A 25,651-nucleotide genomic window follows, 5' to 3' on the forward strand; every position below is an offset into this window, starting at 1 on the left:
GCCTTCCCGTTGTCGTCCTACCCTCCCACACCTTCTCCCCTCTCCAGGCCCCCATCCCGACCTTCATGGTCAGGGGCCCAAATCTAAAATGTACAGCTTAAAGAATTTCTCCATAGGCAAACATCCTTATAATCATACCATGACCACGTTAAAGAGCATCCCAAGCCTTCCAGATGGTTGCGTCTTCTCTCCATCTGGCACGTACCCTCTCTGAAGTATAACCAAGACCCTGATTTCTATTATCATACAATAATTTTACTGTTTTGAACTCATATAAATGGAATTGTGCCCCAGTCACTCCTTTTGTATTTCCCTTGGCGGGATATCCGTGAGGGTTCCATTTTGTAGACTATGCCAGAAGTCCATTCCTTTTTGTTGCTGTATAGTATTCATGGTGTGACCATACCATAATTTATTTACCCATTCTATTGTTGATGCGCATATGGGTCACTTCTAGTTTGAGAACACTTTGGGAAAAAAAGTCTATGAACATTCTTACTGATGTCTTTTGGTCTATATAAATATCATTTCCATTGGGGATATGCCTACGAATGGAATTTCTGCATCCTATGGTACGTGTACATTTATTTTTCATAGGTATCGCCAACCACTTTTTTGAAGTATATAGTTGTGTACATGTACATTCCTACCAGTCATTTAAGAGTCCATGTTTTATTTTAGCCATTCTGGTTGGTGTAGTGGTATGTCACTATGGTGTTATTTTTGCATTTGCGTGGTTTTATGTGTCTATTGGCTATTTTGATAGCCTCTTTTGTAAAGTGTCTCTTCAAATATTTTCCCGCTTTTTAATTGGCATGTCTGTCTTTTTCTTATTTGCAGGCTTTCTTTGTGTATTCTGGGTGTCAGTTCTCACCCATATAACTTCTCTATAGGGATCGCCTTTTTATTCCCTAATGGTGTTTTTTTGATTAACAGATGTTCTTAATTTTAATCATGTCTAATATATATATATATTTTTTTTTTTTCAGTTTTGGTTAATCCTTTCCCTGCCTTGTCTAAGGCAACTCTTTGCCTACCCAAGGTCATGAAGATATATTCTCCTATGTTTTCTTTTAGCAGCTCTATTGTTTGACCTTTCATGTTTAGGTCTATGATCCATCTCAAATTAATTTTTGTTGAGTGTGAAGAGGAGATAAAGGTTTATATTTTTGATACAGTTTCCCGTTGACTTAGTGGCATTTATTGTAAACACCATTCTTTCCTCACTGAATTATGGTGGAGCCTTTGTCGTGACTACACACGAATGTGTCTGCTTCTGGAATCTGTTCATTGGCCTACTATCCTTGTGCCCATAACAGTCTGCCTTATTACTGAAACTTTATGGTAGTGGTCCTGATATGCAGTAGTGAAATTTTTCCAGCTTTGTTCTTCATTATCGTCTCAACTATTCTAGGTCCTCTGAATTTCCATGTAATTTTTAAGTCACTTAGTTTCACATACACATACACAAGCACGTGGCTAAATCTGTTGCACTTGCATTGAATCTATAAATCACGTTGGAGAAAACAGACAACTTAACACTATTGGTTCTCTGGTTGTTTCAGTCCATGAACATGGTATCTCCATTGTCTTTGATTTCTCTCAGCATTGTTATATATTTCTTAGTATAGAGGTTGTGCTATATTTTATTGGGTTTCTTTCTTAGGTATGTACGTATTTATTTATTTATTTATTCATTGTTGCTATTTAAGTACTATTTAAAAATTGTTTGTCTTCCATTTGTTTGTTACTAGTCTAGAGAAAATACAGTTGATTTTTTATTATTGACTATGTATCCAGCAACCTTGCTAACTTCATTTACTATTTCATGTCTTACCAAATGGTAAACTCGCTAGAGCAGGACACCCCCAGCCCCTTCTGCAGAATGCTATGCATCTATATATACTCACTGGCTGTCCTGAGAATCTTCCCACTGCAGGAGGAGGGGAAAGAGGCACGTCCTGGGGACCTTGGAGACCTTGATCACTGGTCCCGAGGTAGACATAAACCCCCTCAAGCTTGCTTCCCACCTCACTCTCAAGCTGGTTTTCTGTTTTATTGTTTACAGTCCCTTGCCAGTATTAAAATGGATATTTATCTCTTTGCTTAATGGCTAAGAGAATTCAGGCAACAGAGCAAACGAAAATCACCAGTGGGCCTGGAGGAGAGGAAATTTGCACCACCCTTCTCCCCCCTCTGAGGGTTCTCAGCTGGGTTTCTGTGGGAGGCTCTGGCTTGGACTGGGCTATGTTGACAGAAAGGGTGGCAATGACACTGAGGAGTGGGTGTGTGGAGGTTATTTTAGGCCTTGGAGCACATAACACAACCAATCACCAAATATTCACCAAGGTCCTAATCTGGGCAACCCTTTGCTTGGTCCTCAATTTGGGATAAGGCAAGGCATACAGCATAGTCTTTATCTTCCAGGATTGTGCTATTGATAAGAAGTCAAAGCCCAAGCCACCCAAAGAGGAGGGGTCCCTAAACTGAAGTCAGGAGACCTGAGTTCAAGTTCTGGCTCTATCACCAACGAGCTTGAACCCTTCCAACATGTGCCTTCCCACCCTACATGGGCCTTGCTCCCAGTGAAATTATAAGGGGACTTAGTTGTTCTCTACAGTGCCATCCAGCTCTGAGGGTCTACCTTATTCACAGTCTAGAAGGGAACATTCATGACCAGTGTCCAAGTGAGCAGTAGGAACAGTAAGAACAGTATATATTTAGCCAGAAAGATCAGTGTGAGTTGAGTGTTAGGAAGGTTCATGGGGGTGGTAGGTGAGCAAGAGCTTGGGCAGGGGAAGAATAGGGTGGGTGGTGAGGAGGGGGCCAGCTTCCCAGTGTGTCTGATGTTTTCGGGGGGACCCTTGCCAGGGCACCCTCTCCCCAGAGGGCCATGGGTGCTAGGTGCCATGGGAGACTCCTAGAGCGGGCTGTGGGTGACTCTGCTCAGGCAATGCCAATGTCGACAACATGGTCAATGGTTGGCACTGCCCTTCCGCATCCTCCTGTGGGGTGGTGTGTGGTGGGTGGGGCAGGGCTGGGAAGCCGTGACAAAGGGCTCACAGACACACATACCCTCCTCTAAACCGTAGTTGAGAACAAAGGCAGGCCTGGCAGAGGTGGGGTGCCCTAGCTTCTTAGCATCAACACCCACCCCCCAGCCCACTGCCACCCAAGTCTCTGACCAGCTAGCTCATCTTACCTGCCTTTCCAGCCTGGCTGGGCTCCCTTTCTCTGCACCACTCTTGCCCCCACCCCCAGCTGTCTCAGCTAATTCTCCTTCTCTCAACTTGTCCCTTTGTCTCTCTCAATCTCCACCCTCCTGCCCAGGGGGTTCGGGCTCCAATCTTTCTCAGCCTCCACAAGCCTCAGCAGCTTCCATTCTCACTACACAGGTGGACCCCCGCACACACACCACCCCCAGATTCCAGCCTGCCCACCTGGCTTTGGGCTGCCTCTGTGCACATACTGTTGTCCCCAAGAGAATGCAGGACCACAGAAGGCAGAGTGTCCCCCTGTCCCGCCTCATCCCCAGCTCCTGCACCCCGTTCCTGATGCACAAAGTGGTGTGGGAAGGAAGCATGTGGTCCCACCCTGGGGTACCGCCCAGGGGAAAACCCCTGCTCTAACTCCCAGCTCTCCGCTGACCTGCTCGTGACCTCTGACCAGGCAGGGACCCTGGGCAAGCCCCCCCTCGGGATGCGGAAGCGGTCAAATCACAAAGGAAGAGGACAGGCTGGGGAATGGGGGAGCTGCACCCACAAAGAGTAGAGAAAGAATTAATACAGAGAGTCTAGGTGACAGCTGGGGATGCCTTGGATTTATGCAGCAGCCTGGGCTTTTTCCAAGGAAAAAAATGGAACAAAGGCTGCTAGGAACTGTGGTGTCAGCGAGGGACCTTGGCCCAGGGTAAAGAAGAGCTGCCTTTTAAACAAGCAGCTGGGTGGCGGGTACACAGGTGTTTGTTACATTATTTTTATGCCTTTTTGTATGTCTAGAATATTTCATAATGAATTTTTAAAAGAAAGAGGTGCCTGGGGGCCAAGACAAAGGAGGTGACTCTGGAAAAGATGGAAGGAAGGGGCATGAGGAAAGACAGAGCCCCTGGACGTTAGGTGGAGGGAGACGCAGGGTTACAGAAAGGGGAAGGAAGAAGATGCACCAAAAACCCAAAGTCGTGACTGGGGCTCTGTCAAGAATTTGCTAGACCGTGGACAGGGCTGGAGTCAGGGATGCTATCATCATGGGAATGGCCAACAGAGGAGATTTGATCAAGTTTATTAGGATACAAAATGATCCCCTCTGTGGCCTGCCAGTCCCCTGGATTTATATTTTGTGAATGCGCTTCCAGGCACTTAGGCATGGCTGTTGGGAGAGGGTGGGGATTTCCTTTATTGTTGTTGTTTAAAAAAAATCATTAAAAAAATAGGTAAATGTCCTTTTGAGCATGTCTGGTGTTCAGGATCTGAACAGATAAGTCATGTATCCTGGGGAGGAGGGGGCACCTTGTAGGGGAGATGATTTGCTTCATGAAAGTGACATAATAACAGAGCCTTGGGTGGGCTGAATGGGATTTGAGGTATTAGGCTGTAGGGAAAGGGACATTCACCTGCACGGGGGCATGAGCTTGTCCTGCTTTGGGCATGTCCACACCTGCGCTGGGCTCCCAGAGGTGGCAGCCTCACCCCGGCCACTCCCCCGGGGAGGGGACATGTGTTGCTTTTCAAGAGGAAAGGTGGGGGGGACCTGTGCTGGATGTCGACTGCCCTACAGGGAGCCCACCCACTTTCTGCCTGCCCCCGAGGCCACTTGGACCACAGGGCTGTGATTGCGATTGGTACTGGACAGAGGCTGAGTAGGCACGAGAGTGAGGCTGATGGCCGCTCTGGGCCAGGCTTCTGTGGAGACAGAGTATTTCTGATAACAGGATCCACTTCCTGCTAACCGGCATCTTTCTGCTGGAAGACTCTATCCTCATGACTCAGGGGATTTTAATATTATTTATGAGAAAACTGCAGTAGCCCGCTAGCAGCCGGCCCCTGGGTCTAGATTTTACACCTGGGGCCTGTGGCATTAGCTGTGTCGTCCCTGCCCTGCCTGTGGTGGGTGTGGTGGTGTTTGGATGAGCCTGGCGTTGAGTAGGAGTCTGTCCCTTCAGGCAGGGTTCGATCCGCCCTCTTCATCTTGCCCAGGGATGTCGCCTATGCTGCGAACACTGGCCACACTGGGCCGTTCCCCAGTTCACCAGCACTGCACATGTAGCGTGGTCTCGGACTGTGTCTGGGTGGCACTTTCTGACGTGTGAACCTCAAAGGAAGATGTGGATGATTCTGTGTCACCTGCGAGTATGAAAGGGTTCTTTGGTGGCTCTTCTGACAGATCTGACGGATCCCCTCAGTAGAGACTCTTGGAAAATCCCTGTGCCTTCAAGGTGGAGGCATTGCTTGCTGTGGACAGGGGCCTCCAGTTCCTGTACGCGGCTGGAGTGGGGAGGCACCTCGAGTGGGAGTGGGAGCTGAGAGCTGTTAACAAGAGCAAGGAGAACTTACTAGAAGCTCCTGGCACTGCCGTCAGGGGCAGTGTGAGCACTGGAGAGGGGCCTCTGAACCCCAAAGTGAGCAGTGCTAGGAACTGCTGCCCAGGCAGGATTGGGGCAGTGTGGCAGGGAGCCCACGATGCAGTGGTGAGAGACGCAGGATGCGGTCTGGTTCACGCACCGGAAACCCCACCTAGAGCATCCCAAAGATGAAGGAGAGTCTGCCAGATAAATGTGGTGACTTGGCCACAGACATTTATCTCTGCCCCCTTTCTAATCATCCCCCCTGCCCATGGCCTTAGGGAAAATGACAAAGCCCAACTCCACAAGGACAGGGAAGCAGGTGAGAGATGTCAGTAAGAACTGTGGAGGCTGAGAAGTCAATAGGTGGATGTTTACTCATGTAGCAGAGAGGACAGCTGGAACCCAAGCATGGGTAGTGAGAAGAAGCCTCTAGAAGCATTCACTCTTGGTCCCACCCCAAGCTCTCAAACAGGTCAGAAGCAGGAATTTTAGATACTTCTGAAGGTGAGGTGACAAATGGGTTTGAAAACGTGGGAACTGGTTGAAAATCTGCATAAAGGATGATCAGGCTGCAGATCCCCTCCCACAACTTCTCCTCTCCTTCTTGGTCAAAGACTAGAGGTTGCTTTCCCAAAGGATAGGACCCAGAGAAGTTCTGGACTCGGAGACGACTGGGAGCAAGTTTGAGCACTTAACTCAAACTGAGAGAATTTATTTCAATACTGCATCCTGAGCGGTGGGACTTCCAGCACCTTTGCTACTGGAGTACTGAGAGCCCCGTGTCTGTGACCCGGGCAGGGTGACTGCAGGGCTCCCTCGCAAGCGTAAACTGATTGGCCCAAGAGGAAAAAAGCCCTCCTCATACAATGGATGAATGTGTGCGTGTATGTGTGCAAATGTACATGTGAATATATATATGTGTGTGTAGATGTACAAGGTGTATGTATTGTATGTATGTGTGTATATGTATGTCCGTGCATACATACATACAGTCCCCCAGGGACATGACCAGAACTCTATCCAGTCCCCCACAGAGAAATCACCAACTTATTAGTGTCTCACTCTTATATATCAATATGGCCAAGGGTTACCTAGCATTTGTTAAAAAGAAAACTTGTAACATAGGAGAAGAAGAGAGAAAAAGAGAAAAAAAAACAAAATAAAACCAAGTTAACAGAAAAAAAAGCTGGAGTTAGTAGAGTCAAATCTAGGAGCAGAAGAAAACTTGAATAAAAGTATAATTAAGGTCCTCAGAGAAGGAAGAGGAGATAATGCATCCATAAAATAAGAGCAGGGGGTTGTAAGAATGGAATATTAAAAGAATAAGGAACAAGTCTGAGAAATTAAACATATAATAGCAGAAATTAAAAGTTCAGTAGAAGATTTGAAAGGTAGGGTCAAGGGACTTCCTCAGTCAGTAGGAAATGAGGACAACACTGTAGAAAGTAGGAAAGAAAAAAATCAGGATGTTAGAAGCTCAATCCAGGAGGGCTGCCAGGAGGGGGTTCCGGAAACAGCAATTCGTGAAGGTTCCCTGGCCTGAGGGATGCACGCTTCCAGAGCACAGTGACCAGGAACAGACTCGCCCCAGGGCCCATGACTGTGGAGTTTCAGAATGCTAGGGATAAACATCACACAATTTTCAGAGAGGAGAAAAGTGGGTTGTATAGAAAAGGTGGGGCACAGACCAGAATTGGGTTTTCCAGCAGCATCCCTGGAAACTAGGAGACACAAGGAGAATGTCTTCAGCCTTCCGAGGAAAAGGGGTTTCTTTTTTTTTTTTTTTTTTAAGATTTATTTATTTATTTGACAGAGAGATAGAGAGAGAGCACAGACAGAGTGGCAGGCAGAGGGAGAGGGAGAAGCAGGCTCTCCACTGAGCAGTGAGCCCGATGCGGGGCTCGATCCCAGGGCCCTGGGATCATGACCTGAGCTGAAGGCAGACGCTTAACCGACTGAGCCACTCAGGCGCCCCAGGAAAGGGGGTTTCACTTAACTTTCTGTTCACAGCCAGACAGACTATCAGGAAGGAGAGGGGATGAAGTTGATTCAGACAGGCATGGTCTCAGATGATGTCCCTCCTACATACCCTTTCTCAGCAAAGTACTCGAGGAAGATTTGCACCAATGACACAAGAGAGTTAGCCACAAACAAGAATGGTATATGTGGGAGACAAAAGAATAGACCCCCAAAAATGTCTACATCTGAATCTCCAGGACCTGTGAAAATGTGAAGTTATAGGCAAGAGGGTATTTCAGGGTGCAGATGGAATGACAGTTGCTAATCAGCTGACCTTGATGTGGGAGGTGATCCTGGATTGTCCTGGGGAGCCCCGTGTAATCACCAGGGGACCTAGGAAGGGAAAGAAGGAGGCAGGCGAGCAGGTCAGAGTAATGCAGTAGGGGAAGGGCTCTCCCAAGGTTGCTGGCTTTGAAGGTGGAGGCAAGGAACCATGAGCCAAGGAATGTGGGCATCCTCTGGAAGCTAGAAAAGGCAAGGAAACGGATCCTCTTTTTCCTCGAGTCGTCAGAAGGAATGCAGCCCTGCCAACACCTTGATTTAACCTGGTGAGACCCATTTCAGACTTCTGAACTCCAGAACGATAAGATAATAAATCATGTTGTTTTAGGTCACTTAGCTGGTGGCAATTTGTTACAGTAGCTATAGAAATTAATGCACTATGGGATCCAGGAAACAAGGGATTTAATTAAGAATTCCCAGGTGACAGCTGTGCAGAAGGCTCAGCTCCAGACCGGAGGGTGGGGAACTCTGGATGGGATGACTCTCTCCCCCACCCCCCCACCCCCGCCGCCAAGACCAAAGAGGAACTGACAGATTCCTCATGCACTGAGCTATTCGAGGAGGGATTTGAACAACTCTGGAAGTCAGTTTGTGTGTTAATAAGTGTTAGGTGCATAGAAAGCCATTTTTAATACTAGGGGGAAAAATGCAAGAAAAGAAATATTATCAGGTGGCTCATGTGTAAGCACTATCTGCACAGCCAGAAACACTGGAAACACTGACAATTGATTTAACCAAAAGTAGTGGTGTCACTCTTTTGGAAAGATGCAGAGAACAGAAATGTGTCTTTAGCGGAGGTGGCATAAGAGAGATAAAACCTTAGCTTCCATTATGGGGCATTAACAGGCAACAGCCCAAAGTGGGAAATCCAGAAATAGTGGCATATAGCATATGCCATGAAATAAAATGTACCCCTCCCAATTCATATGTTGAAGCCCTCACCCCCCACCCCCCCAGTGTGGCTATAGTTGGAGTAAAGAAGTAATTAAGGTTAAATGAAATCATTAGGATGGAACCCTGATCTGATAGGATTAGTGTCCTTATAAGAAGAGATACCAGAGAGCTCACTCTCTACTGAGTAAGGATACAGCGAGAAGGTGGTTGGTTGCCTGCAAGCTAGGAAGCAGGGCTCTCTCACCAGAACCGAATTGGCTGGCACCTTGATCTTGGACTTCCCAGCCTCCAGGACTGTGAGAAATAACTGTGTTGTTTAAGCCCAGTCTTTGGCATTTTGGTATGGCAGCCCCAGCTGATGAACACAGCATGTTATTTAGAAATATGGCAGTAAAGAACGTACGAGAGCTAAAGGAGTTGAGAGTGGTATCTCTAGGAACCGGGACTCAATATGGGGAGTGCTGGAGCTGGGACTGCTATTTTTCATGGTTGGGCTTTGATTGCTTCTGATTTTTCATCTCATACATATGTATTAGTTTGATCTTTTAAACTTAAGCAATTAAAAAACACTAAAAGGAAATGTGTTGGCTTAGGTAAATGAAAAGTCCAGAAGTAGGGTGATCTTCAGAAGTCATTTCTTCAAGCCTCCAGTTCCATTTTTCTGTAACTGCATTGCCCTCTGAACTCATGGTAACAAAATAGCTGCAGCAGCATCAGGCCTTGCATGCACCCTCCACATCTCTAAAGATGGAGCTCTCTCCCCAAGAAGTCCCCAGCAAACATCTCCTTGCATCTTATATCATAGAATTTGTCCAGTCACCATGACCAAGTTGCTGAGCTAAGCAAGTTGGCTTAAGCCAACCATGACCACCCTTGAAGCACACTGTCTATGGGGAAAGCAGGGGGTAATTTGGGGGAGGGATTGGGGAGTTCTCTTACCAAGAAGAAGGAGCAAAGAATGGTGAATGGCTCAAAATAGGAAATGTCCGCTACAGATGTGTTCCTCTGGAGAGTACTTCTTCTCTTATGAGTTGTATATGCCTGCTAATACTTGAGATTGATTGGTTGGTTGGTTTGCTCTGTGATCTGTGAAATAGGGAAGGCTGGATATAGGGAAAATGACTTTGATAAGGAAGGTTAAAAGGGGGATGGCATCCCATGCCATGTAAGGGATTTGGAAACACGAAGACTAGAAGGCAGAGGTGAGTCAGTAGCCCCATTTTCTTAGGGGAAGTGTGCACTATTGTGACTCAGTTGGACATGGTCTAAAATCTCAGCCTCAGAGAGACTGTGTGATTGAGGATGACTTCTAGACATTCCCCTGACTCCAAACCTCTCTCCCCAGCCAACCCACCACAGATACCTGAGATGACATCATTAGAAGCTCATCTCAGTGTAGGAAATTCCCATGACCTCTGGGAGGGTGGTGCATTTGGCTATTACCTGTCACAAAAGCTGTAGAGTTAGTTTGCCAAATCCTTCTCAGACAGCTGTAATGAGAAGAAGCCCACGCTGTGGGAGGGGAAGGGGGGAGAGCAACCGGAGAGGCAGGGCCCACTCAGCACAGGAGTGGAGGTGAGGACCCGGCGGGGGGGGGGGGCAGGACAGCATCAGGTCCTTAGTCCCTAGAGAGTTAACCTTCACCTGGGTCTCCTGATAAGAGGAGCACTAGACGCTCTCGACATGCAGTCAACCGTCTTGCCAGGGTCACCGGCTCTCTCTCCATTGTCTCTGACTGATGCCCACAGCTGGAGGACACTTGGGTGGGGCAGGAAGATGGCTGTCCCAAATGTCCACCGTGTCTGCACCCACAGCTGAGCTGAATGCTTTCCTAGAGGCAGCTGGCTTAGTTCCCAAACCTGTTTATGCCAGTGGAACTTGCTATTGTAATTATGCAATTTGATTAAGTATTATACAAACTAATTAAATAGCATAGCAAAAAAGGAGGGGAAAAGTTGTTTTCAATGAACACTAAGTTAAAGCTTTGGAAAGACTTAACAAGACTAGTCGTTTTTCCAAAATGTGGTTGGGTTAGGTGTGGACGAAGTAACTCCGAAAGGTCGGGGAAATATCCATTAAAGCGAGGGAGACTTTGGCACTCAGATTATTTTGCCAGTGTATTTAATTTCTCATTCCACTTTAGAAAAACAGTAACTGGAAATTGTAGGCAAGGCTGTAGGAGTGTAACCTGTACAAGAAAGACAATAGGGACAATTCCGTCCAGAAGGTGCAAGGTTAGAGAAAAGGCCTTGGCTTTTCCATCCACAGTTTGGTCAATGAGTGTCCAAGCAGAAGTGAGATGTGAGCTCAGAGGGCTGCTACCCGGGGCCCGCTTGCCATGGCCTTCAGCCCCTGGAAACTCGCCCCCACCCCTCTGAATCAGGGGTATGCACGGCGATATTACATTCGGGGCCACAGATGCTGAGTTGGCTGGGTTTCCCAGAGCTGGCAGAGTTGGAAGTAGCCAGGGAAGAAGTCGGGGATGGCTTCAGCCCAGACCAGTCCCTCTGCTCCCTCCCAGATGCTTCCCTGGAGCCCGAGCAAGAAGCTTCAGTCCAACCTCTACCCCCCATACCCACAACTATCAGAGTGGGACGGGGTGATTCCAGAGCTGCCAGGGACTCAAGCCTGGAGGTGGCTGGCATTTGGGGTTCTGTCCTCAGGGCTGCATCTGCTATTCCTCTTTGAACACACCATCTGCTCCAGCCAGACCTGGTAACTCACTGGCCTGATTATGCTGCGCCCATTTCTGTCTCTACATCTTTGCTCAGACTCTCCTCTTTTTAGACTGCCTTTTGCTCCTACTGTCGATATCTTCCCCTTCCTTCAAGCCTCTGCTTACTGTCTGTTGCCTCCAGGAAGCCTTCCCTAGTTACCCCCTAAACTTACTGAGTGCGCCATCCTCCTGCACTTAGTTTTCTTTTTTTTTTTTTTTTTTAAGGATTTGTTCATTTATTTGAGAGAGAAAATGCGCAGCGGGGAGGGGCAGAGGGAGAGGGAGAAAGAGAATCCCAAGCAGGCTCCCTGCTGAACGCAGAGCCTGTCTCGGGGCTCGATCCCTCAACCCTGAGATCACCACCTGAGCCAAAACCAAGAGTCAAGAGTCGGACGCTCAACCAACTGAGCCACCGAGGCACCCCGCTACACTTAGTCTTGATTGCCTTGTTCTCTTTCTAAGATATGGGGGGATTTTCGGAGGGTAAGTGGAGGTTCTCACCCAGGCTCATTGGCCAAACCACACCTCCCCCCCAGCTATGAAAATGGAGTTCTTCTTGAGCCCCTTTCTGGATTTTATTTCAGACACTCTTACCCAACAATGACCACCCAGCAGGATTGCAAAAATAGCACCATGAACAGTCTGCAGTGGTCACAGAGATTCGGGAATATTTGCCTTGAAGATGACATGAGAGAATCAATGAACCCCTGAAGGGCTACAGGACCCCTCCTAGAACCCTGGGTCCCTAGCACTAAGGGGGAAATTGCAGGCATTCAGTTCAACTCAGTTCTTCCCAGCAGCTTTAAATCAGAAGCTCTCTGTAATCAAGGTACTGGGTAGGGTGGAGAGGGGGTGGACAGGAGGCTCCAGAGACAAAGGATTCATGGTGGTACCTGCATTCCAGAGCCAATGGGCTGGTGGGGAGATGGCCACCTGCCTGCGGAGCTCAGATACCCTATATCCTAGACTCATCTGTTATTAAAACTGTATCCCATTTCCTTTGTCATTTGTGCTCTCTCTCTCTCTCTCTCCCTCTCACACACACACAGAGTGCTAAGGGAAATGGAACAATCTTGGCAGGCTTCCTGTAGGAGGTGGGATCTGCAAGGATCTGAGTGGGGAGACTTGAGGGTTGGCAGGGCCAGACAGAGAAGTGCTTGCATTTTACACAGATACATGTCATGTTTCCTCTGGGCCCTGATAGGCCTGGTGGCCTCTCTCAGGATCATTTCTGATGCCTCCTCCTAAGAGGGGAAGCTGCGTGGTAGAGGCAGACCTCTCTTCCCTAAGTGATGCCATGGAAGTTCCAGAGAAGAGCTCTGACTAGGTTTTCCCAAACCCCAAATGTTGGGTGACACACTGGTTGACTAGGAACACCCTTTGGTGGCTGTTGTCCCTAGATCACGAATAGTAACCCCTTTCACTCTCAAAAGTGTCCCTGTTGGGACAATAAAATGTACGGCTTCCCTACCCATGTTCCATGCTGGGTGGGAGTGGCCCAGGAAGGTAAGGGACAGGAGCTGGAGGGGATGATTGCGGAGGCAGCCTTCTCCCAGCGGCGTCCCTTCTGCTGTAAGTGTCCCTGGTCCTCTTTCCAAACACCCACTACACCATCCACACTGCATCGGTATTATTGGCTAGGGTAGGTCATTTACGTATTCGTCGTCAATGTGAGGCAGAGTAGACAGTGGAGTTAAAAGTAAAAAGTGAAATAAATCCCTTTCCCGGGGGTTACAACTTTCCCACCTGAGAGCAGGCTGGAAATGCCTTTTCTCTGAGAGAAAAGGAAGTTGGAATTAAGTTCTGTCACAATAGACACCAGGTGGAGATAGAACTTTCTGGAAAACAGGTTTAGCTAGAGGAAGGAGAGGGCATAACAGGACTCAGGGCATCCGGTCAGGGCCAGGGGCAAGACCCAAGAGGCAGGAGACACCATCAAGGGGAAGCCTGTGGTCGTGAAGACAGAACAGGCCTGCCTCCCCATTTTGCTGTCTGGAGCTCTGAATGCCACCATCACCTATCTGATATCACTCCCTACTCAGACTGACCAGGCCGTGCTCCCCCTGCCCTCTGCTTCCCCCTCCCAACACTTGCCCACCGCCAGCCTCAAAATCCCAGCTGCACTTGGCAGCAGAACCCTGCAGGCCGGGCTGGGAGAGCCACCCCCAAGCCGGGCAAATTCCGTCGCATGTGTGTCCCCTGAATACCATCAGCCAGTGAGCTCAGGCACAGAGAGCCATCTTGTTAAACCCATGAAACGCCCCCACCTCATCTCGCTTCTGCAAGGGGAGGAGCTCTGCTGCCTTGCACCCAGCAGACATGAAGACTGAACGTGCTTTCTTTCTTTTCCTTGTGGAAGAGAAACCTTTTCCTTTTTCCAAACGAGAACCGTTATTTGCTCTTATAAAACCGAATTTTCTTGGCCTGCCCATGTTGTGACTGAGGATCTCTTCCGCTTCACCAGCCAGAGAGCAGTGGGAAGGACCCCCCGACCTCCACCCCAGCAGGCACCCTCCCCCTTCCTACCCTGACAGTCAGGCAGGGGGCTGCTGGGGGCCAGGGGGTAGATGTGGGCAGCCGCTGCCCACTCTCTCAGCTGCTCCAGGCCATTCCCTGCTGGCAGACCTTGCTCAGATTTGCCCAGCCCCAGGAATACTTCCCTGAGGCCAGAAAAAATAAAATGTGCGTGACTGAACAGCCAGGCCTGGGCCGGGCAGCCTGACCAGGGAGATTGGGCCTTTGATCCTTGGACAGGCTCTCCTCCCCTCCCCTGCTTCCCCAGGCCAGGCCCCACTGTTGGCTTTGGTTCTGGTCTCAGCCCTTCCTCCTTCTTGGGAGTATTTTAAGATTCGAGGCTAAGGTCACAGAAATTCGGACTTCTAAGGGGCCATCACCCCCAAAGCAGTGACTGAAGGAGGATTCGGTTGCCTTAGAGGATGCTGTTCCCAGCAACATACAAACACACACACTCCTCTTCTTTCTCAGAATCAGACCAGACCCGACTGCTTGCTGCCCTGTTGTGCGAGGTGGGATGGGCTGGACCTCTGTTCCTGCTCTAAAGACATTTCCCGAGGCACCCCCACATTGTGCCCCCAGGGTGCGGGCCTTCATTCTGCTTCAACCTCCCTGCTGCCCACCCAGGCTGCTTGGAGGTGACTTCACATACTCGCCACCCCATTTCAGGGTGCACTGGCCTCTTTGTCCTTCCCAGGTGGAGCAGGGGCTCATGAATCCTGCTACTTGGGGGCTCAGGGTCAAGCAGGCCAGCGTGTGCCAGGTACGCTTGGGGGAGGCCCCTCAGAGATACGCTGTCAGGACTGTGGATGGTGGTCCCCATGACCAAACACAATGTCTCCCCCATGGTGTGTTACATCTGCCTGAATTCTGCTGTTTGCTCTGTTCAGCTAATACTTTGCTGGGGGGTTAGGGAGGCTTGCAGTCAGATTCTTTCCTTGCATGAGGAGAGCAAAAGGCATACGGATAATCACTATTTAATTCGGTAAATGTTTATCGAGCATCTCCTATATTGGTGTTGGAGGTAGAGGGTGCAGGAAAAGACTGGGAGGAGTATGCCTTGTGGGCAAGGGGCTGAGTCTCTTTTTGATCCCCCTTTGGAAGGCAGGGAGGGTGAGGCAGGCACAGGGTGGGTGCTCAAGAAGAGTAAATGAAGGCTGAGTCACCGCCCAGTAGCTAGAGGTATCCTGGTTGCTGGGGTGCTTGGTCCAGCTGGCCTCCCCACTCGGCCTCCCCATGCTGCCTCTGATATTTTGGCTGGACACAAGACGAGGTTGTGCTTCACATTGGTAGGACTTGCTAGTCTCTTGGTTCAACTCTAAGTCCCCCTTTGGTGGGGGGCAGATGCCCAGGGGGGGCTTGGTGATGGCCCATGTACAGACTGGCCCTGAGTGTTGTGTTTTAGTGTGGTTTATCTTTAAAAAAAAAATAATAGACGTGATTTTTTAGAACACTTTCAGGTTTATAGAAAAATTGAGCCAAAAACAGAGAGTGCGCATCTACCCTCTAGCCTCGCCCTCCTCCCCAGATTCCCTTATTACTAACACTTTACATTAGGGTGGACATTTGTTGCAGTTGATGAGCCGACATTGATATGTCATTATTAACTAAAGTCCATAGTCTACATTAACGTTTACTCCGTGTTGTACAGTTTCATGGATTTTGAAAATGTATAATGACGTGTATCTACCATTGTAGTATCATAGAATAGTTTCACTGCCCCCAGAAATCCTCTGGGATTCACCAATTCATCTGTCTTCTCGTCCCCTGGTGACCACTGATCTTTTCACTGTCTCTGAGTTTGCCTTTTCCAGAACGCCTTATAGCTGGCATCATCTGGTGTGTAGCCTTTCCAGATTGTCTCCCTTTTCATGGAGCTGACCTGCCAGGGGAAATCTGGTCTCACTGACTACACCTGAGAACACCCAGATGCCAGGCCCTGTGCCGCGTGTTCCCTCCATGTTCTCATTTAATTCTCACTTCACCCCCTGTGAGGTAGGAAATAGGTGCCATTATTCTGCCCATTTGGCTGGGGGAATCTGAGGCGGAGAGAGGTTAAGTCACTTGCTCAAGGTGGCACAGCAGGATCAGTCTAGCTCCAAACCACAATGCAGGATGGCCTCCTGAGAGCTACAGGGCCCTGCGACAGAGACTGTGACCTTGCTCTCCCCAAGGGCACCCCTCGTGGCCTCTGCCCCTCCCTGTGAGGCTCACAACTCAAGGCTAGGAGGCAGAGCTGATCACTCGAGTGTCATTGAGGGGACGAGAGGGCACTCTGCTTGTGCTAGCCACTGTCCGGCATCAGAGAGCCCCCATCCCAGCCACGCAGGCTGGACACAGCCTGAGCCTACCTTCCCCCCAGTTAGGGCAGGTGTGTGCAGGCCCGAGCCTGGGAATCTGGGCACCTCGGTTCTGGTTCTGGTCTGCCCTTATCCTTGGCATGACTTGGGGTGAGTTATCTGCCCTCTCTGGGCTTGAATGCCCTGGCTGTAAATGGAAGGATTTATAGGGCTCCTCCAAGCATGGACATTATATTTTTCAAAAAGCCAATGAAGACCCTCAGAAGAACAATACCAGTTTGTGTCACATGCTGATTGTAAGCGCTGTGGCAGCTCCTAGAAGACAAAGATTAGTGCAGACAAAAAAAAAAAAAAAAGATTCATTAATTTGCATCAGCTCTCGAGGCAGTGTCTCTGCATCCTTCTGATGAGAGGAAGGGTGTTTATCGACGAGCAGAAAGGCCATGAGAGGTCAAGGCCATGTCTGCAGTAGGCTCCAACCTGTACCCAGTCCAGGGTTTGCCCCTCTGTGGCATCCAGGGCCACCGTGGCCTGACACCCCTAGGCCTTGGTTCATTTTGGGCATCAACCCTCACTGTCCCCAAGCCATGCTGTCCTCTGGCTGGTCCCTCCTGGGTGACATTGTGCAGGCTCAATTTCATACTAAACTCACAGGCCCTGCAGGAACAATGGGGAAGAGCACTACTTCTGAGAAGGTTACTCAGCTTCCCTGTGCCTCCGTGTTCCCAACTTTCAACCATCCTGGAGGGAGTTTGCATGCAGGAAACATGCCTTTTCGTGTCTGCCTCCCCAGGGGGTAGCAAAGACCCTGGGATACAGCAGGTGCTCAATAGATGAATGGAAGCTCTCCTACCTGTCTGACAAACGAGTGGGAACATACTCTTGTAATCAGAAAGCATCACACAAATATTCATTAATATTAAGTCCTACTAATGCTAATGTTAATATTAGTATTGGGTTGTGAGTCACACGGTTCTGATTCATACGTGGTCTTCTTCTTGCTACTAAAAGCCATGAGTGATCTGGAGGTGGGAGCGTGGGCAGATGTGGGCCTTCCACCTTCTGGTGTCTGTCAGCACTTGGGGCAGAGGGAAGAGGGGACGAGGAGGAAGGGAATGATGTCGATGGCACAGTCTGGTCAAGGGCCAACTGTTTCTCCTCACAACAGCAGGCTGGAGCCAGACCCCTCTTCTTCTCAAATGCTGCTTCCTTCTCGCCTCGGGGAGAACCAGCAGCATCTGCCCACAGAGGCCTGGCTCTTGACAGACCATGCCGGCCAGTCGTGGAGCCAAGGGCTGGGGAGACGGAGCCTGGATGCTACCCTTTGGCCCGTTTCCAGCCATTCCTGGAGATTCGAGAAAACAAGTCATTAGTCCAGAGTGTTCCTTAATGATCTAATGAGGGAGAGTGAGGCAGCCAGATTGTCGGGTTTGAGAGCCTCCAGGTCAGGGTCTGCGAAGGCACCTGAAATCATTAAGGCCCTTCTCCTGGCTGCTGGGGCACTCCCACATTTGCTACCCAGAGCTGCAGGGGTGTCCACCACCTGGGAGGATGGGTAGGCTTAGGGGTGGGGGTAACGGTTTGCTCGGAAAGTTGCTAACTTCACATGCTTATCTCATATCATAATTTTATTTTATTTTAAGTTGGAAGCAGCTTAGCGATCACTCCTTCCTTTTACAGATGAGGAGATACAGACTCAGAGAAAGGCAGAGGCTTGTCCAGAGCTCTTGTGGGCCTCCTCTTGCCTCAGGAGCCTGGATTTTTTTCTCCCCTTTCTTCATTTTTTCACTTGCAACACTGTTTTTTGAGGTTTTAAAGCACATTCCAAGCAAAAAAACTCAGGACACTGAAAAAAAAAACCCATCCACGCTATTTATTCACTTTCACTTGGAGAAGCTGTTAGCTCTAATGACCTTTCCAAATTAATAAAATCTGTAAATGCTCAATTGTTTATTGCACACATCGAGTTACACCTCTAAGTGACTGGAGGCACCTGCCTGCCCGCCTGGAATTCGGAGCTTCAGGACTCGGCAACCTGCAGACATGCTTTCCATCCCAGGCAGGGGGGCTGTGGTCAGATTCCCTGGGAAGGGGTGCAGGGTGGCTGTCTCTCCAAGAGCCTTGAGGGGATGGCCCGTGGTATGCTCAGCCCTGAGCTAGGGCTGATGGCAGATAGAAAAGGTCAGTGATAGTCCCCATCCAGGGGTCCTGCCAGGGATGTATCAGGAGAGGCAGGACTTCCAGATGTGAATGTAACTACCTAAGCAAATGCTTGATTGCAGTCTGCATTCAGCAGAATGCACAGCGGGATGGGGAGCATCTGGAAGGCGTCATGGAGGAGGCAGTCCTTGATGTGGGCCCCCTAGAAAGAGGAGGAGCAGGTCAGGTGGACAGCACAGGAAGGGCTTTCTGGGCAGGGAGCATAGAGTAAAAGTGAGAGTGTGTCCTCAGAGCCTACGCACCCGGAGGAGGAAGCAGGCGGGGGACATGATGGATGGGACTGGTGGTGGCGTGGAAGGAGGCCACGTTCTGGAGGGTGATGGTGCTTGGACTTGAGGAGGTAGGCGTAAGCAAATCCTGTTTCTCAATGCTCAGCCGCCTCCTGCTGAGCCGGTGCTGCGCCAACACGATGCTGACAAGCCATGGGGTTCCCTGGCCCAGAGTCATACTGTCCACTTCATCCCTGAGTCCTGGTGGCAGCCTCCCTGGCGGAGCTTGTGAATGACACAGGCTACTTTGACTTCCAAGGTGAAGATGGACCGAAGTCTCATTGACTGTGTATGTTGTACTCCTGGTGGCAAAATATATATCACAAACTTTATCATGTTAACCATATTTAAGCATGTAGTTTAGGGGTGTGAAGTATATTCACGTTGCTGTGCAGCCATCCCCAGGACTTTGTCACCTTTGCGCACTGAAACTCTGTCCCCACTGAACACTGACCCCCCATCTCCCCTCCCTGCAGCCCTTGGTGATCTCTGTCCTACTTTCTGTCTCTGTGATATCAATCTAAGTGGAGTGATACAGTATTTGTCTTTTTTGTGGCTGGCTTATTTCACTCAGCATAGTGCCTTCGGGGTTCATCCCTGCTGCAGCACGTGCCAGAATTTCTTCCTTTGTACAGCCAAATAATATTCCATCATACGCATAGACCACATTTTGCTTACCCATTCTTCTGTCCACTGACACTTGGGTCGCTTCCATCTCTTGCCTATGGTGAATCATGCTACTGTGAACATGGCCGTGCAAATATCTGGTTAAGTCCCTTGCAGGAGGATTTTAAGATTTTTAAAGGAAAAGTGCTTCGGGCTTTCGAATGAGCAGGCCGTCTCCCCGTGCTAAGACTCTGGTGCCTTGAGCAGAGCTCCGGGTTACACTCTGCCAGGCACCCAGACTGAAGGCTGGACTCCGGCGCGCACGGCCGTCCCCACGCCACGCTGAGCGGCTTCGGTCCGCATGTTAGCCAGCTTCGAGGCTCTTTGCCTTCACTTCTCATCCCAAAACACATCAGTCGTGTTGAATTTGTCCCTCACTGAGGTAGCAAGCGCTCTGTGCTCTCACTGCGACAAGTTCTTTCTCCCACCTTCTAAAATGTATTTAGCCACGACTGTAAAAGCCAAGCGACATCACTCATGCCCAGGTCTCCCTTCTTGTCCTCTCTCCTCCCCTCCCCTGCTCCCTCCAAAAACCCGCGTGTGCTGCTGAGGAGCTAAAGGGCATCCTGTCTTGAAGAATCACTACCTCTGGGCATTAATTGCCTCTGCAGATCCCAAACTCACTTAAAGCGCATTAAAGTGGTGACACACTCAGGAAGAAAGGCAGGGGAATTCACAGTTCAGGTTGGCATTGTCATTAACTCAAGTCTTTGGTGTCATCTCCCTCCCGCACCGAACGTCCCGCCTGGCCCTACAGTCAACCCCCGCAATGCATTTTCTGGCCTTTGTTGGTGTGTGTCAGCTCTTGAACATTATTTAAATGTAGTTTGGGGCCCATGCATGCAATTACCATTGTGTTATTATTCAGAGCCAGATTGTTAAGATTCAGGCAGCTGTACAAGGAGATGCCCTGTGCTGTGAGGTCCAATTTAGGAGGGCCTTCCGAGCCGGCGCGCGGGGTTGCTAGGCAACCCCATGCTACAGAAGAGGAGGCCTCACTCCGGAGTGGGAAGAAGCCCAGCGCCTTCAGGGAATTGAAGGCAGTGGTCAATCTGAGACTGGCATGGCGCCGCGGAGGGGGAGGGAGGCGCGTGGGGAGCCAGGGGCGCCCACCCAGCTAGCACACAGGGTTCCTGGGAGGGGAGAGTGCTATGTGGAGTAAGGAGGAGAGAAGGTGCAGAAGCCCGAGGTCAGCCAGAAAACTGCCGAAGGATACCAGAGCAGATGCTAATATGCTTCTCCATCCCTTTCTTTTCTTTGCAGGAAATGAGCAGGTTTGCAGGGAAACTGCTGGCCTGAAATTTAAGAGGAAGGCGTCATTGCTTGTGAGTATGAATTTTGCGTTTTTAGGTGTGTGGTTTGACACTGTTCCTGGGAGTGGGCGGGTTTCCCTGTCTGGGGAAGGGGGCATGACCTTGATGGAATCGGCTTTTGGTTCTGGAAGGTGTGTCCGGCTGGGTGGGGCTGGACCCAGGAATGTAAGGCTTCCTTGGAGTGGAAGGTGGATGGTTGGAACCCAGGCTCTGCCCTCCCGCTGCTCAGGAGAGTCGCTCCCTTGTGGTTGGCTGTTGTTTGGGGGAGAGCAGGACTCCTGGAAGATAAAGGAAGATGTGCATTTTTTTGGCCCTGGAGCCACACACAGTTTGTACACTTCTGAGTTTGCTCAATAGGTTGGCCCTATTTAGAACCACAAATTTTCATACAGGCCATTTAACAGTGTGTTCAACTAAGAGCAATCATACAACCCAATCCATTACTCTGGCTGAGAATATTATTAATTGCCAGGTGCCTGGCGCTGTCTGCTGGCTCTAAGAAATAACAAGAGGAACAGTGGCCTAGGCTCTATTTTGGAGGCACTTTCGATCCAGTGTGGGAGGAGAAGAAACCCGCAGATGAGGTTATTAAAGACCCTTATGAACGAGCGTACGGTCCACTCTGGTGCGCACACCACAGCCAGAAGGGCTGGTGACAGGAGTGGTTAGGGCACACTTCCTGGGGACAGGGGGACTTGAACTGGGAGAGGCTGATGGAGGAGGGAAGCCATTCCAGGGCGGAAGGAACAGGTGCCAGGATGGGAGCACCCAAAGGCCTATGTGGAGGGTGTCACAGACATGGGTCTGAAGGGGAGGGAAGAAAATGCTGGTAACTTTGGGCCAGACCAGGTGGTAAAGGGCTGGAAATGGCTTCATGAATGGTCAATGTGCAAAGAATCAGGACGGAATAAGGTTTCCCTCATCTGTGTAAATAAAATTGAGTTTCTGCCAGTTTGTCTGTGACTCATGTGAAAGTGGCCGCATGGATTTTTCACCAAATTTGAGGTTGTGTTTGAGAGGAGTACAGACACTGGATACATAATAGGAAATTCACATTGGGGATCCTCCTTAGATCTCTGAGAGAGAGAGAGAGAGAGATGGCCCTCTCCAGACAGCTGCAGCTAAGGGCCACCAGAGGCCCATGAGATCAATGAGGAGGCCCTCTGAGCTCCAAGTGGACAGTCACCAGGACAGTGCTCCCAATGTCCACTTGCTTTTCTCTGGAGCTGCTTCCCACATACAGAGCTCTAGGTACGATGCCCAAGATGAGGGGCAGCTGAGATTTATTTATTTGACAAAGGGTAACTATTTCTTCCAAGCAAGTAGGGAAAGCTAGGATGTCCTAAATCTCAAGAATCACAACCAGTATTTATGTTGCATTACCAGCTTGCACCACACCTGACAGGATCGTCTCGTTCGAGCTTCACAGAGGCTCTGTAGGTCTGCCATTTTGCAGGTAAGGAAGCTGAGGCTGGGAATAACTGTTTCTCTCGAGTTCACTAGCCAGTAAGTGATAGTGATATTCACGCTCTCTGCTGCGCATAACTGGATATCTGATTGTGGGACAGGCCTGATGAGTCTGCCCCTGCCTCCTGCTCACTCACCCTGGAGAAGAAGAGTATTCGTGTCATCCCACAGGGGTCTCTGGTTGTGGGAGCTCTCTGTTCTGGCAGGTCAGCATTTTGCTGTGCTGGCTTTCATGGGGTGTATTGTGTCGACTGGTGAGCTTGGGCCAGGCAGGAAGGTGGTTATGGTTCTACCCTCAAAGAGGAAGGCTCATGTGTGTTTCTACCACCTCTGGAAAGATGCAAGAGGGCTCCATTTGGAGCTGTTGCTTGGCTGATCTAGGTTGGGTTCCCTAGAAGCAGAGCTTGAGGCAGGGATTCAGGGACATGTGCTGTATCCAGGGAGTGCTCTTAGGGAATACTTGTCAGGGAAAGAGGAGGATGTGCCAGGGCCTGTGTCTTTCATTGGTTTGATCCATGTGAATTGCAAAGCACTGATGTCCGCGACCTGGCAGCAAGCGGCAGGCCTGAAGTAACCCCTCATTCACCCCCACGTACTCCCAGAATGGTGCTGCAGGTGTAACCTCCAAGGCATGCCCTTGACCAAGAGCAAGGGTCCGGAGAACATCACAGGTGAAAGCAGCTGGGGAGGAGGTGTCCCAGCCAGAAAAGTGGATCTGAGTGGGGCCTCGGTTGCATCTACTTCTGTGCCCGCAAACATCACTATCGTGAAGACAGCCAAATGCGGTTTTCACCTGACTTGGCAGTAATTTTCATTGTAGTAAGGGTGCATTTTAAGAGTATAGGTATTAAAATAGACATCATGAGTAGCAAAGTCTGTTTTCACTGAAACAAGTATGTGCTTTTTTAACCGTCATTTTATTCCTAATAGGTCATACAGTCCCATGACTCTAAATTCAAAAGTACCAAAAGGTATACTGTGAAAAGTCCCCTTCCCACTTCTGTCCGCAAGCAGCCTGGCTCCTCTCCTGGTGAGCACCAACATTACCAGAGTTTGGGGTTACTTTCCAGGGATAGTCTATGCACACCAACAACGGTGTGATGTAGATTTCAAAGTTTGGGGGAGTCTGATATGGTACAGTAAGACAAAAAAACAAAAACAAAAACAAAACAAAAAACCACTCAAGAGTCAGCAGTTGGGGCTCTTCCTTCTGAAGTAGTTGAGCTAAAATGTGCCTTTTCTGTGGAGAGAGAGAGCAACCCACCAAGTCAGCTCTCAACAGAATGTTCCAAATGCATACAAACCTGACAAACATTTCCAAACTGTTTTAAGTTACTACATGTACAATTGATGTCAGAATCGCAAATTATTACTACTTCCTCATTAAGGCAAATCACCTATAAAGTTTGAGATGCTGTATTACAGCTCTTGAAATTCTCAAATATTTAAGATAATGTAAAATTTTGCTAAATTCACTATTTAGTTCCAATTATTTCAGTCTCACTGCATTCATTGCCCAATGTCATTTGCATATTGTTTGATGACTTGCCGAAACGGGTCTTGTGGCCCATGTGTGTTTAGATGCACCTTAGTGTCAGTACCTTGTGAATTTTCACTGTGGTTTCCTTTTATGGAGTCCCTACCGTGATTGGAGGTGCTTTCTCAACATAGGAGCTGGTCAGTGATGGAGGAGTCCCCTCGGTTGGGAGCTCCCTGTCATAGGAGGTGAAGGGGTAGCTGGGACATGTGTCTACAAAGTTACCCTAGGTGCTGGGCAGGTTGACTACTCAGGCCCTTCAGAGCTGAGCGTCTGGTCTCCAGAGCTTCATTATTATTATCGCCTTGATAGGCTGTGTACCTTGTTTGAAATCCAGGCCATCATGCTCACACTGTGTGAGCTTATCTTCCAAATTTTGGTTTCACGGGTGCTGTCTAATGCCTATAAATGGCCAAATAGAGCTGACTTTGTAATCTCATAGGCCTGGCGTGTGTGTGTGTGTTTCTTGCAAGCGAACTCCCTCCTTTCTGTTCTCCTTCATGTTCACACTCTCTCTGAGGTTGCCAGAAAAATCCTCTAACTTGCACATGACCTGTTTCAGACCTGAGACAGATTTTGGTGGCACCCCCATGAGGCAACAACAACAAAAAATCTCATTTCCTTCCAAGAAGTGGAATCATTATCTTGATTGAAATAATATCTTTCCTCAACCTGCAACCAGATAAAGCATCAAATTGGTGGGGTTTCCTTATCAGTGCACAGAGTTTGCAGGACACAGAATAATGGCCTGTCAGCTGCTTCTGGTGGGCGGTTCTGTAAGGCAGAGCCCACAGCTCTTGGCCTGATTTGGATCATACAGTGTCTGGGGCAATGTACAATAATTCCATTAATGACAAAAGTTATTCTATTAAAGTGAGCAGGTAGTGTAGACCTGAAACAGCATGAGCAAGAAATGCAACCACTACTATTATTGTGGTGGTGGTTTTTAATTAGGCAACATCTAACATATATGGGCAATTGCAGGAGCGACTAAAAGCTGCAGATGTTTATCTACTTTTAGGATGTCAGTGTTCTGGAACCTGGTGCCCACTAGGCCTGAGTTTCCCAGGACTGCAGTTAGAGTGTGGGGGTGACTGTGCTTGAGAAGGAGGGCCAGGTCCTAGTTTTGGGGGGACAGCCAGAAGCCAGCAGATCAATGTCTTTGGGAAGGAAATTGAAAATCCTGTGGGCAGGGAGGCAGGGGTTCTTGGTTCAGGGGCCACCATCTGCTCATCGTTCAGAGAGGGTTACATGGGGGTGTGAGGAGAAGGAGGCGAGGCAATGTTTGTACAAAGTCCAGGATACTGGCTGTACCCCCAGTCCTCCCTGTCCCCCACCCACTGAGAAGGGAGGCGCTGCTGTGTCCCAGGCATCTTTGAGGGCTTACTCTGTGGCAGGCATGTGCTAACTGTTTTACACGCATCTGTTCACTTAATCCTCACAACAATCCTGTGCGTTAGAAATCTGTTCTTGGCCAGTGAGAAGGAAAAGAGAGGTTAAGTAACTTGCCCAAGGTCACACAGCCAGTAAAGGGGTGGAACTGGGATTTGAAGCCAAGCAGTCTGGTTAGAGCTCTTGTGAACTTAAAATAGAGCATTGGGACTAAATAACACAGTTCAAACACGTGGGGCTTTCGGCAGACCTTAAACTATAATCCTGTAATAGGGAGAAACGTCTTTGTAATGTTCCACAAGGCACAGAGGTGGTTCCTGAGATGGAGGTGGGAGGTTGAATGATATTCTAGCCAAGGCTCCTGATCATGGGCACCCGGTAGTTCTGATCCTCTCTTCACCTGGGATCCCGCAAAGCTGTCCCTAGCTGTATGCACACTGCAGAGCCCTAAGGTAGGCGGGATTTGCCCCCATTTACCTGCCGCCTGTTTAGCCCTCCCCCC

The 25,651-nt window shown here is 49.2% G+C and overlaps 1 protein-coding gene across 5 annotated transcripts in view; it reads left to right on the top strand.

The window, feature by feature from the left end:
* The window catches only part of ZBTB7C (zinc finger and BTB domain containing 7C), a 291,531-nt gene that overhangs the window by 168,952 nt on the left and 96,928 nt on the right, over window positions 1–25,651 (top strand). For all 5 annotated transcript variants that reach the window (XR_004301595.1, XM_032422600.1, XM_032422603.1 and 2 more), the window contains exon 3: window positions 20,704–20,765. The gene's annotated coding sequence lies outside the window, so the exon portion shown is untranslated. The remainder of the gene's footprint in view (window positions 1–20,703; window positions 20,766–25,651) is intronic.

This window comes from Phoca vitulina, unplaced genomic scaffold, assembly GCF_004348235.1.
Source record: "Phoca vitulina isolate PV1807 unplaced genomic scaffold, GSC_HSeal_1.0 scaffold27, whole genome shotgun sequence".
NCBI classification, from domain to species: Eukaryota; Metazoa; Chordata; class Mammalia; order Carnivora; family Phocidae; genus Phoca; species Phoca vitulina.